Source organism: Lutjanus erythropterus, chromosome 2 (genome assembly GCF_056507025.1).
Source record: "Lutjanus erythropterus isolate fLutEry1 chromosome 2, fLutEry1.hap2, whole genome shotgun sequence".
Taxonomy (NCBI): Eukaryota; Metazoa; Chordata; class Actinopteri; order Lutjaniformes; family Lutjanidae; genus Lutjanus; species Lutjanus erythropterus.
In genome coordinates this window covers 38,124,950-38,137,500 of record NC_139318.1, presented here as the reverse complement: position 1 = coordinate 38,137,500, position 12,551 = coordinate 38,124,950, and the positions used below count along the sequence as shown (strand labels likewise).

At 33.9% G+C, this 12,551-nt stretch overlaps 1 protein-coding gene across 1 annotated transcript in view; it reads right to left on the bottom strand.

Annotated features, from left to right (window-relative positions):
* The window catches only part of yod1 (YOD1 deubiquitinase), a 26,711-nt gene extending 16,896 nt beyond the window's left edge, over positions 1-9,815 (bottom strand). The window contains exon 1 of the mRNA XM_084739057.1: positions 9,741-9,815. The gene's annotated coding sequence lies outside the window, so the exon portion shown is untranslated. The remainder of the gene's footprint in view (positions 1-9,740) is intronic.
* Between the last annotated feature and the right edge of the window lie 2,736 nt (positions 9,816-12,551).

The window sequence follows — 12,551 nt, the reverse complement described above, 5'->3', positions numbered from 1 at the left end:
CATACATACATATGAGCATACTTGCATACATACATATGACCATAAATATGAGCATACTTACATACATACATATGACCATACATATGAGCATACTAACATACATACATATGTCCATAAATACATACATACATATATATGACCATACATACATACTTACATACATACATACATACATACATACATACATACATACATACATATGGCCATACATATGACCATACATATGACCATGCATGCATACATACATACATATGAGCATACATACATACATATGAGCATACATACATACATACATCAATACGTACATATGACCATACATATGAGCATACATACATACATACGGCCATACATACATGCATACATACATACATATGACCATACATATGAGCATACTTACATACATATGACCATACATATGAGCATACTTGCATACATACATATGACCATAAATATGAGCATACTTACATACATACATATGACCATACATATGAGGATACTGACATACATACATATGTCCATGAATACATACATACATAAATATGACCATACATACATACTTACATACATACATACATATGGCCATACATATGACCATACATATGACCATGCATGCATACATACATACATATGAGCATACATACATACATATGAGCATACATACATACATACATACATACATACGTACATATGACCATACATATGAGCATACATACATACATACATACATATGACCATACTTACATACATACATATGTCCATAAATGCATACATACATAGATATGACCCTACATACATACATACATACATGTGACCATACATACATACATATGACCATACATATGAGCATACATACATACATACATATTAGCATACATACATACATACTTATGAACAAACATGCATACATATATACATACATACATACATATGGCCATACATATGAGCATACATACATACATGCATACGAGCATACATACCTACATACATACATATGGCCATACATATGACCATGCATACATACATACATACATACATACTTATGACCATACATACATACATATGACCATACATATGAGCATAATTACATACATACATACATATGACCATACATGCACACATACATACTTATGACCATACATACATAAGACCATACATACATACCTACATACATATGACCATACATACATACATATGACCATATATACATACATACATACATACACACACACATACATACATACATACTTATGACCATAAATACATACTTATGACCATACATACATACATGTGACCATACATACATACATACTTACATACATACACACATAGATACATACATATGAGCATACTTGCATACATACATATGACCATAAATATGAGCATACTTACATACATACATATGACCATACATATGAGCATACTGACATACATACATATGTCCATAAATACATACATACATAAATATGACCATACATACTTACATACATACATACATACATACATACATATGACCATACATACTTACATACATACATACATACATATGGCCATACATATGACCATGCATGCATACATACATACATACATATGAGCATACATACATACATACATACATACATACATACATACATATGAGCATACATACATACATATATACATACATATATACATACGTACATATGACCATACATATGAGCATACATACATACATACATATGGCCATACATATGACCATGCATACATACATACATACATACATATGACCATACATACATACATACATACATACGACCATACATACATACATACATACATATGACCATACATACATACATACGTACTTATGAACATACATATGAACATACATGCATACATACATATGGCCATACATATGACCATGCATACATACATACATACATATGGCCATACATGTGACCATTAGTGGTGGTGAAAAAAATCGATTATTAATTTATCGTGATTATGTTTTGGACGAGTATGAATCGATTATTAAATTTTCAAAAATCGATAATTTTTTGCATTTTTTTTTTATTTTGAAAAAAGTTATCCCGCGGTCAATGGAAGTTGAATGTCATGCGAGCGCGCTCATTTCCAATTCGCAAGTGCGTGCAGCAGCCAGAGCGAGTAAGCCGTACGAGCAGGTTTGTAAAATGGACAAGGATCAACCAGCAACGAGCAACCAAGAGCAACCAACTAGGGCTGCAACGGATCGCAGTTGATCCGTGTCCCATACGGATTGCCCACTACGGTTCGGCATGCATGTGATCCATGGACCACATGTGAGCATCATAGTTTTACTGTCACTGTCACTGTTACTTTTGTGTAAGTTATAATACCCGAAATCTCAATGCAGAGTTGCAGTGAAAAGAGGACTGATGCGCATCTCTGTGAAGAGCGACTGATTTAAAAGCCATCACATCGCCTTGAGTGAAATCCAGGCCATAACTTTTTTCACTGATGTAACTATGCTATCGCCAAAGAAACAGATCATAAAACTGTGATGTTCATTGAAACTTTGGTGATATCAGCTGTCTTAACTTCTACACAGCTCCTCTCTGCTCACTGGAGCAGCTCTGTCTCACCCCGTCTGTGACACAGTGTGTCTGCTGATTGATCATGACTTCTAACCAATCAGATGTACTGTGCTGTAGGCGGGACATTGAGCCAGACTGCAGAACCTAGTTGTGTATTATACTGTGCAGTGTATAATGATCTAATATATGTATAGTATATACATAGTACAGCACTGTATAAGTTTGAAGTTTTTAATATTATTACTATTATCTTTATTATTATCATTATTATTACATTACATAACTATGGTGATAATTACAGACAGACAAAGATCAAAGACAAGTGCATTTTTAAAATAATTTAACCCTAATCCCACCACTTTTTTCTTTTTTGCACTACACAGGAAGTGCTTTCAGTTGTTACTCAATAAAACAGTTAAGTAATTCAGGAACTGTTTTTTTTTAATGGTGCAATAGCTTTGTGGTGTATTTTGGGTTACTGTTGTCAAATGGAAAATGGAAAATAATCACTAACTGAGAATCGTTAATAATCGAAAATCGGTTGGTAATCGAATCGGGACCTCAATAATCATAATCGAATCGGATCGGGAAATCAGACCGATTAACCACCCCTAATGACCATGCATACATACATACATACATACATACATATGACCATACATACATACATACATACATAAATACATACATATGACCATACATACATACATACATATGACCATACATACATACATACATACATATATATGACCATACATATGACCATGCATACAGACATACATATGGCCATACATATGACCATGCATACATACATACATACATACATACATACATACTTATGACCATACATACATACATACATACATACATACATACTGTCGATGCGTGGCTAACGTGCCTTTCATACAGGCTTTATTTAATCTGTAAAAACACAGCGCTGTAGAGTGATGAGGGTGAAAAATAAAAACATAATAAAGCTAACTGGGTAGCTGTCAATTTTAGCTCAGTAGTCATTGATGGATAAAACATCAAGTAGCACTGGTGCCTAATGTGTTCCAATACAGCAGGTATCATAATTTTATTTTGAACACTGCAAAAACTCAAAATCTTATCAAGACTTTAACTTAAAACTTAACTAGAACTTAAAATGTGCTTGACAAAAAAATGAAAGTTCAATTGAAAGACTTGGGAAAAACACCTAACCTTTTAAGTGATGTGTGTTATCAGGTGTAATGACATTTTTAGGTTAGAAATAAGAAAATTTCTTGGTAAGATCCTTAGTTTTTTGAGTGAAGGCAGTGAATTTGGTCAGCTGGTGTAAGTTCAGGGTTTTTAAACAATGTGCATCTAAAAATAAAGACATTGAATGTCTAAAAAAGGAAACCAATGGTTCATTATTAGGTGAAATGTCTTATTTTCTCATGTATATTTATAATTGCTCTTTAACTAAACAAAAGTTTGTTTTATCCGATTACTCGATTAATCGATGGAATTTTCAGTAGAATACTTGATTACTAAAATATTCGATAGCTGCAGCCCTACATATGTATGTATGTATGTATGTATGTATGTATGTATGTATGTATGTATGGTCATATGTATGTATGCATGTATGTATGGTCATATGTATGTATGCATGTATGTATGGTCATATGTATGTATGCATGTATGTATGGTCATATGTATGTATGCATGTATGTATGGTCATATGTATGTATGTATGGACATATGTATGTATGTATGTATGGTCATATGTATGTATGTATGTATGGTCATATGTATGTATGTATGTATGGTCATATGTTTGTATGGTCTTATGTATGTATGTATGTATGTATGTATGTATGTATGTATGTATGGTCATATGTATGTATGTATGGTCATATGTATGTATGTATGTATGATCTTATGTATGTATGTCCATAAGTATGTATGTTCATATGTATGTATGTATGTATGTATGTATGTATGTATGTATGGTCATATGTATGTATGTATGGTCATATGTATGTATGTATGTATGCTAATATGTATGTATGTATGTATGCTCATATGTATGGTCATATGTATGTATGTATGGTCACATGTATGTATGTATGTATGGTCATATGTATGTATGTAAAAATGCTCATATGTATGTATGTATGTGTGTATGTGTGTATGTATGTATGCATGCATGCATGGTCATATGTATGTATGTATGTATGTATGTATGTATGTATGTATGTATGTATGGTCTTATGTATGTATGGTCATAAGTATGTATGTATACATGTATGGTCATACGTATGTATGTAATTATGCTCATATGTATGTATGTATGTATGTGTGTATGTATGTATGTATGTATGTATGTATGTATGTATGTATGTATGTATGCATGCATGCATGCATGCATGTATGGTCATATGTATGGCCATATGTATGTATGTATGTATGCTCATATGTATGGTCACATGTATTTATGTAAGTATGCTCATATTTATGGTCATATGTATGTATGTAAGTATGCTCATATGTATGTATGTATGTATGTATGGTCATATGTATGTATGTATGTATGTATGTATGTATGTATGTATGTATGTATGTATGTATGTATGGTCATATGTATGTATGTATGTATGGTCATATGTATGTATGTATGTATGTATGGTCATATGTATGTATGTATGTATGGTCATATGTATGTATGTATGTATGTATGTATGTATGTATGCATGGTCATATGTATGGCCATATGTATGTATGTATGTATGCTCATATGTATGGTCATATGTATGTATGTATGTATGTATGCTCGTATGTATGTATGTATGGTCATAAGTATGTACACTTAAGCCCAAAATTATTCATACCCCTGTCAAATACAAGGGATTTCTTCATTTTTTCACTGACAAATTAGTATTTCACCTCAGTTTTTACTTAAATAGGACACAAAAGAAAGTCTGAAGCCATAACCAATTTGTGTTTAGATAGAATGTGTAAATAAACATCTTTAACAGGGTGAAAACAAAAAATCACACTGTCCAAAATTATTCATACCCCAGTGATACAAAGACCAATAGCTACAGGATATTCAAACGAACCGTCGTCTCTGGGTCTAAAGTGTTTAATATTGTTCTCAATGTTGCTGAGTTGTTGTATTTTGTTTTTTTAACCAGTTTTCAGACTATAAAAGTTGACTTGCTTGTGACATTTCAGTCATTTTCGAGTCAACACAAGACTTGCCATGGCAAAGACCAAAGAGCTCAGTGAGGACTTGAGAACACGCATAGTAAATGTGAAAAAGGAAGGGAAAGGGTACAAAAAAAATTGCCAAACAATTTCAGGTGCCAGTAGCAACGGTGCAAAGCATCATCCAGAAGTACCAAAAATTTCACACGGTCAAATACCTCAAAGGACGTGGCCGGAAGTCAAAAGTGTCACCTCGGCTTGCCAGAAAGATCAAGCGGGATGTTGAAAACAATCCAAGGACTACTACCAAGGCTGTCCTGAAGGAACTGAGTTCAAGTGGTGTGACTCTATCAAGGCAGACACTCCAACGGATACTGCACCAAAATGGCTTCTATGGACGTCGACCAAGAAAGACCCCCCTGCTTCAACCAAAGCATGTAAAAGCTCGTCTGACCTTTGCAAAGACCTACTTAAAGAAAGATGAAAGCTTCTGGTCGTCTGTTCGGTGGTCAGATGAAACAAAAATTGAGCTTTTTGGCCACAGAGATGTGGCTTTCGTCTGGCGAAAGAAGGGTGAAGCATTTAAACCAAAGAACACAGTACCTACTGTTAAATATGGAGGTGGAAGCATCATGCTGTGGGGCTGCTTTTCAGCAAATGGGCCTGGCAACTTGGTTAAAGTGGAAGGAATCATGAGGAAAGAGCAGTACATCAAGATTCTTGAAGAAAACCTAAAGCAGGCAGCAGAGAACCTGAACCTGGGGGAGTATTGGACCTATCAGCAGGACAATGATTCGAAGCATACAGCCAAGGTCGTGAAGAAATGGTTCCAGGACAATGATATTAACGTTATGAAGTGGCCAAGTCAGAGTCCTGATTTAAACCCCATCGAAAACCTATGGATGGAGCTCAAGAAACGGGTGACAACACGGAAACTCTCTAACCTCAAAGATCTGGAAACATTTGCAAAGGAGGAATGGTCCAGAATTCCTGCCGATACTTGCAAGAAGCTTGTGAGCAATTATAAAAATCGTTTGGAGGCTGAATTACTGAGACAGGATATAAATAATTTTGGACAGTGTGATTTTTTGTTTTCACCCTGTTAAAGATGTTTATTTACACATTCTATCTAAACACAAATCGGTTATGGCTTCAGACTTTCTTTTGTGTCCTATTTAAGTAAAAACTGAGGTGAAATAATAATTTGTCAGTGAAAAAATGAAGAAATCCCTTGTATTTGACAGGGGTATGAATAATTTTGGGCTTAAGTGTATGTATGTATGGTCATATGTATGTATGTATGTATGTATGTTCATATGTATGTATACATGGCCATATGTATGGCCATATGTATGTATGTGTGTATGTATGTATGTATGTATGTATGTATGTATGTATGTATGTATGTATGGTCATAAGTAAGTATGTACGTATGTATGTATGTATGTATGTATGTATGTATGGTCATATGTATGTATGTATGTATGTATGTATGTATGTATGTATGTATGTATGGTCTTATGTATGTATGGTCATAAGTATGTATGTATGCATGTATGCTCATATGTATGTATGTATGTATGGTCATATGTATGTATGTATGTATGTATGTATGTATGTATGTATGGTAATAAGTATGTATGTATGCATGTATGGTCATATGTATGTATGTATGTATGTATGTATGTATGGTCATATGTATGTATGTATGCATGCTCATATGTATGGTCATATGTATGTACAGTGTTTCCTCTAGGATTTTTTTCAGCAGCGGGGGCAGGCGTTCCGTTTCTCTTCTTAGAGAAATATTTCAATAAACTCATCTGAAAAATGCAGTCAGTTGTTACATAATGGCGTGTAGATATTAACGTTAGCCTAATACTATCAATTAGTTTACTCACGTTAACGACACTGAGTTGGCACCGGGCCAAATTAACTTGAACTACCGATAAGTTACGTAACGTTCGCTGGTCATCAACATATTGTGAACGTCTGTTTAACCTGTAAAATCTATGTCGAGTTATCTCAAGCTAATAACTTACGTCTACCTCTTCTCCGGCCGGTAATTCGCTGCTTTATTGTTTATTTGTAATTCGGGAATTCGCTCCTCTGACTCTTCCCTGTCGCCTAGGTGCTTGACGTGCTTGACGACCGCGCCCCCCAAACAACGCTAGCATCATGCAAATGAGCACGCGCAAGTATATTTCCATACTGAGCAAGATAGTTATCTGCAGTTTACCTTAGTGGTGGAGAGATGCAGCGGTGGTGTATTTGCGTCAACAATAAAAAAATTTAAAAAAAAGAAATTTGAAGGAGTGGTGGCTAGGATTTAGGAGTGGCGGGCCGCCACTCCTAAATGAATGTAGAGGAAACACTGATGTATGTATGTATGTATGTATGTATGTATGTATGTATGTATGTATGCTCGTATGCATGTATGTATGTATGCTCATATGTATGTATGTATGGTCATGTGTATGTATGCATGGCCATATGTATGGCTATAGGTATGTATGTATGTATGTATGCTCATATGTATGGTCATATGTATGTATGCTCATATGTACGTATGTATGTATGTATGTATGGTCATATGTATGTCAGGATATTATTTTTGATTTATGATACTTAGGAAGTTAAACTATACTTTAATTTAGTTACACACTTGCTACAAGTTGTAAAGGTTGCTAAAAAAGTAACACTGTTGGTTACTTGTGTTTTATGGCCCTGTAACCTTCTTATTTGGAAGTAAAACACGTTTTGAAAATAAAGGAAGACATTCAAAAATTCAGTTTGCATGATTTTCAGTCTACAAAATTTTATCATCTCAGAAACTTTTTTTTTTTTTAAAGAGAAAACAGCATTATAATGTAGTACTGTAATGCTGAAAAGATACCTGGCCTGTTTGAAGGGCTGCAACTAATGATTATTTTCAGAGTTGCTTAATCAGTCAGTTATTTTCTCAATTAATTGGTTAATAGTTGTTTGATCTGTACAATGTCAGAATATTGTGAAAAATGTCAATTTGTGTTTTCCAAAGCCTAATGTGATGCCCTCAAATGTCCTTTTTTGCTCACAACATAGAGATAGAATAAAATAGTAGAAGAGTAGAAAAACCAAAAATATTCACTTTTGAGAAGCTGGAATTTGACTTCTTTTTTTTTCTTAAAAATATCAAAATATTTGATGATTAATTCAATGATCAGTTAATAATTGATTAATCGTTGCAGCTCTAATCATTTGGTACGGACCCCAACAGATATAACATCATCATCACAATTTTAATACGATGAGATTTTAGTTATGCAAAAATGATTATTCCCACGAATAATCACAATATTACTTTTTTTTTTTTGTAACCATATCGTGCAGTACTAATTGAAAATCAAATCTTCAAGATTTTTAAATAACCTGGTATACCGTGATACCTTGATACCGCCCAAGCCCACCCTGGACACCCTTTCATTATTCTGATCGTTATGTTATCATACTGCTGTCTAAATGGAGCTGGCCTAACAATGAAAGTGCTGATGAACAGCAGCAGTGGAGTAAAACACATGACAGCGACATTGCTTTGTTTTATTTTCTTTGTTCTGTGAGTTAACGTTGACGACTTCACTCAATAGCGAGATAAACAGATAGTAGGCTAAGCTAAAAAAAACTCCCTGCCGAGGGAGCAAAAAACAGCGTTATGTGAAGACACTTGTCATAAAAGTCGACAAACAGTCAAATGACATTTACCCTGAAGATGTATAAAGAAACATATCTACTTCTCCGGACTCACAGACAAACGTTAACGGCAGCTAACGTTAGCTGTATCATGTATCGTATCATCGGCTAACTTTAGCATGCTAACCCGCAGACTGGCTTAGCGTTAACAGGACAGTTTTTCAAAGCGTTTTCTCTCAGGTTAAACTCTGTTAAATTCTGTCACCTGTCAGCTGAGATATCGATACACGACAGGAAATGTTAAATGACATGACAGCGGGTTAAATTATTTTGTTTTCTTACCTGCTGTTGACTGCAGCCCAGCCTCAAACAATAAACATCCAGTGAGAGACTGATGTGTAGAACGTCAGTTAGCTACGTCTATATGACGCAATTACGCTCGCTGTCGCTGCTTCTACCGTAAGTTTCCTAATAGCTGTGAGCAAAAGACGACGTAAAATGCTCTGCCAAATAAACATTATTTAAAATCCCACTGACATTTTATGCTAATGGTTAAATATCCTACCTTGGAACAGAGCCTCGACAGTGTGTCAGGAAGTTCGGTAAATGTTTAATGAGGATGGTATTTTTGTTTTATTCATGTCTAAGTTGTTTGTTGTGATCTAATACTAGATTTTTGCAACTCTCGATTTTTGGGGCCAATAACAATACTAGTGAGTTTAAAAAAAAACAAAACCAAAACAAAAAAAAACTGATATTGATCAAAACATTGGCAAATACTGGAAGATCTCTCAAATATGGTTATCGCACACTTATGACAAAAATATTAAATAGAGGCAGCATATTTTTCAATTTTGCCCATAAATGAAAATATCAAACTTTCACTGGTATTTTTATAAACACTAAATTAAAAAACAAAACAAAATATACAAATAGAAAACAAAAATCTATATATTAAAAGTTCAATTAAGAAAGGGATGATATATGGGCTACATAAAATGCTGCCTATAAAATACAAGAAATAACAATCTGCAGTATGTTCTGTGAGAAAAAGAAAGATTATATCAGCTGACCAACATATCAGTCTAATTACAAGAAGAAAAAATATACAAGGTAACCCCTCATATGCACCTTGGAATAATTTGTTGTAGCCCTAAACTTTCACATAGTTGTGAAAGAACAACACAAAAGAAATGTATCAGAAAGATATTACACATATTGAAAATATTTACACCACATCAACATAGAATGCTTGTAACACACATACACACATCAGTGTGTTTCACTTTTAGTGCATGCATAAAACTGCAGAAAATGATGATTATTTTAAATAATACACAATTAAAAATACAATAATGTGGATATAAAATGTAACTAATAGGAAATATAAAATAGATCTAATAAGAAACATGAAAAGAACAATAATAGGTCTAGTCTCAGACTTGAAATGAAATTGTTTGTGTAAATTCTTACGTTTGTTCTTTAGCAGCCTTGATATTAAGGCTGCTCTTCAATAATGGGTCTGTAACAGGAGGCTTCTTTTCCAAATGATCAGTTTTTGAAAATATGTAGACATAGAGAATAAAACTTATTATTCTGTTCTGAGATTTTACAATTCTTTCAAAACAAATTACATTTTTTTCTGCTTAAAGTTGACTGAGCAACTTTGTGTTGATCTGATCTCCTCCAATAACTGAAGCCAAATAATTATCAGCAAAGCACAACCTCTCTGTTTCTTTCAGTTCTTTAATAATTGTGAGGCAATTTTACATTAAACAAAGAACAATTCAATAAATGTCACTCATAACAAAATAACTCTGTAACAGATTTGAATCACTCCATGTGGACGATGCCGTGTGCTGCAGAGATCCACGTGTCTCCTTCATTTCTATGGAAAAAATATCAGGTCCTTCAAAATTCACTTATCGTCTGCTAAAAAGGCACAATAGGCTGCTTTGAGCAGGCCAGTAACTTATCAACAGTCAAACATTACATAGTCATAGAATGAAACTTGCGCCACTGTCTGTTATTAAATAAAATCAAAGGATTTTGTGTATAAATGGCTGATTTAAGGGAGAATTTAAGGAGACAAGGTACAGTTACATGCAGCGGCTAAAACAAATATTTGGCCATTATGACAACATGAACACAAAAGTCATGAAATAGCAAACATACTACAACATGTTATGTTTAGGCTGCACAATATCTCTTTGTAGAACATACAGGCAAGAGGAACAGATGAGCATTTAGGATTATTTAGTGTTTGTTGAGACAGATAACACCAGTTTAATAGTACAGTACGTATGTGAATGGCAGCTTGTGACAGAAGAGTAACTTTCTTTATCTGCTGCTGGTTTACAGTTTATGTCCAGCAATGTGGTGTATTTTTCTAACAAGACATAAAATATACAACACCTCGATGACATAAGAAAGAATTTCCTTCAGAACATACATTCATATTATATACGTTCTCTCAGATTTAAAACAAATCAACAACAGAACAGACGATGGCTTATTTGATAAGAATCACACCTGCAGGTTAGAGCTGCGACAGTGACTCGATTAATCGATTAGTTGTCAACTATTGACTATTTTGATAAACATTTAAATGTTTTTAGTTATTTTTTAAGAAAAAATGTACAAAGTCTCTGATTTCAGTTTCTCAAATGAGAATATTTTATTTAGTCTGAAATAAAGTCACTAAATCTGTTGGAATGCTGGGAAAAATAAGGGGTTTTGTACACAGTGCATGTTTCTTAAAGGAGAAATCTGTAATATATTTACTGTAATAAATCATAAAATGACCGTGATATGTCATCAGAGATAAAGGAAACACGATATGTTGAAATACTAACTTCTCTAACAACAATGCTGCAGCCACAGTGTTTCCATTTGAAATTTGTATTTCGACCGTTTCATGTTAATTAAAAGTAAAAATTAATGATGAATTTGCTGAATGAGTTAGTGTCTGTTTATGAGTCTTAAGAAATCAATAATAATCTTGTAAAAGGAGTAGAAGTTTTGTTACGGTTTAATTGAGCAATGTGTTAATGGTGTCTGGCAGGCAGTCGCACAACTCAAACTCCACTGACAGATAAGTGACAGATATAAACAGCTGATCAACTTACAGTGGAGGACTTGCATCACTTGTTA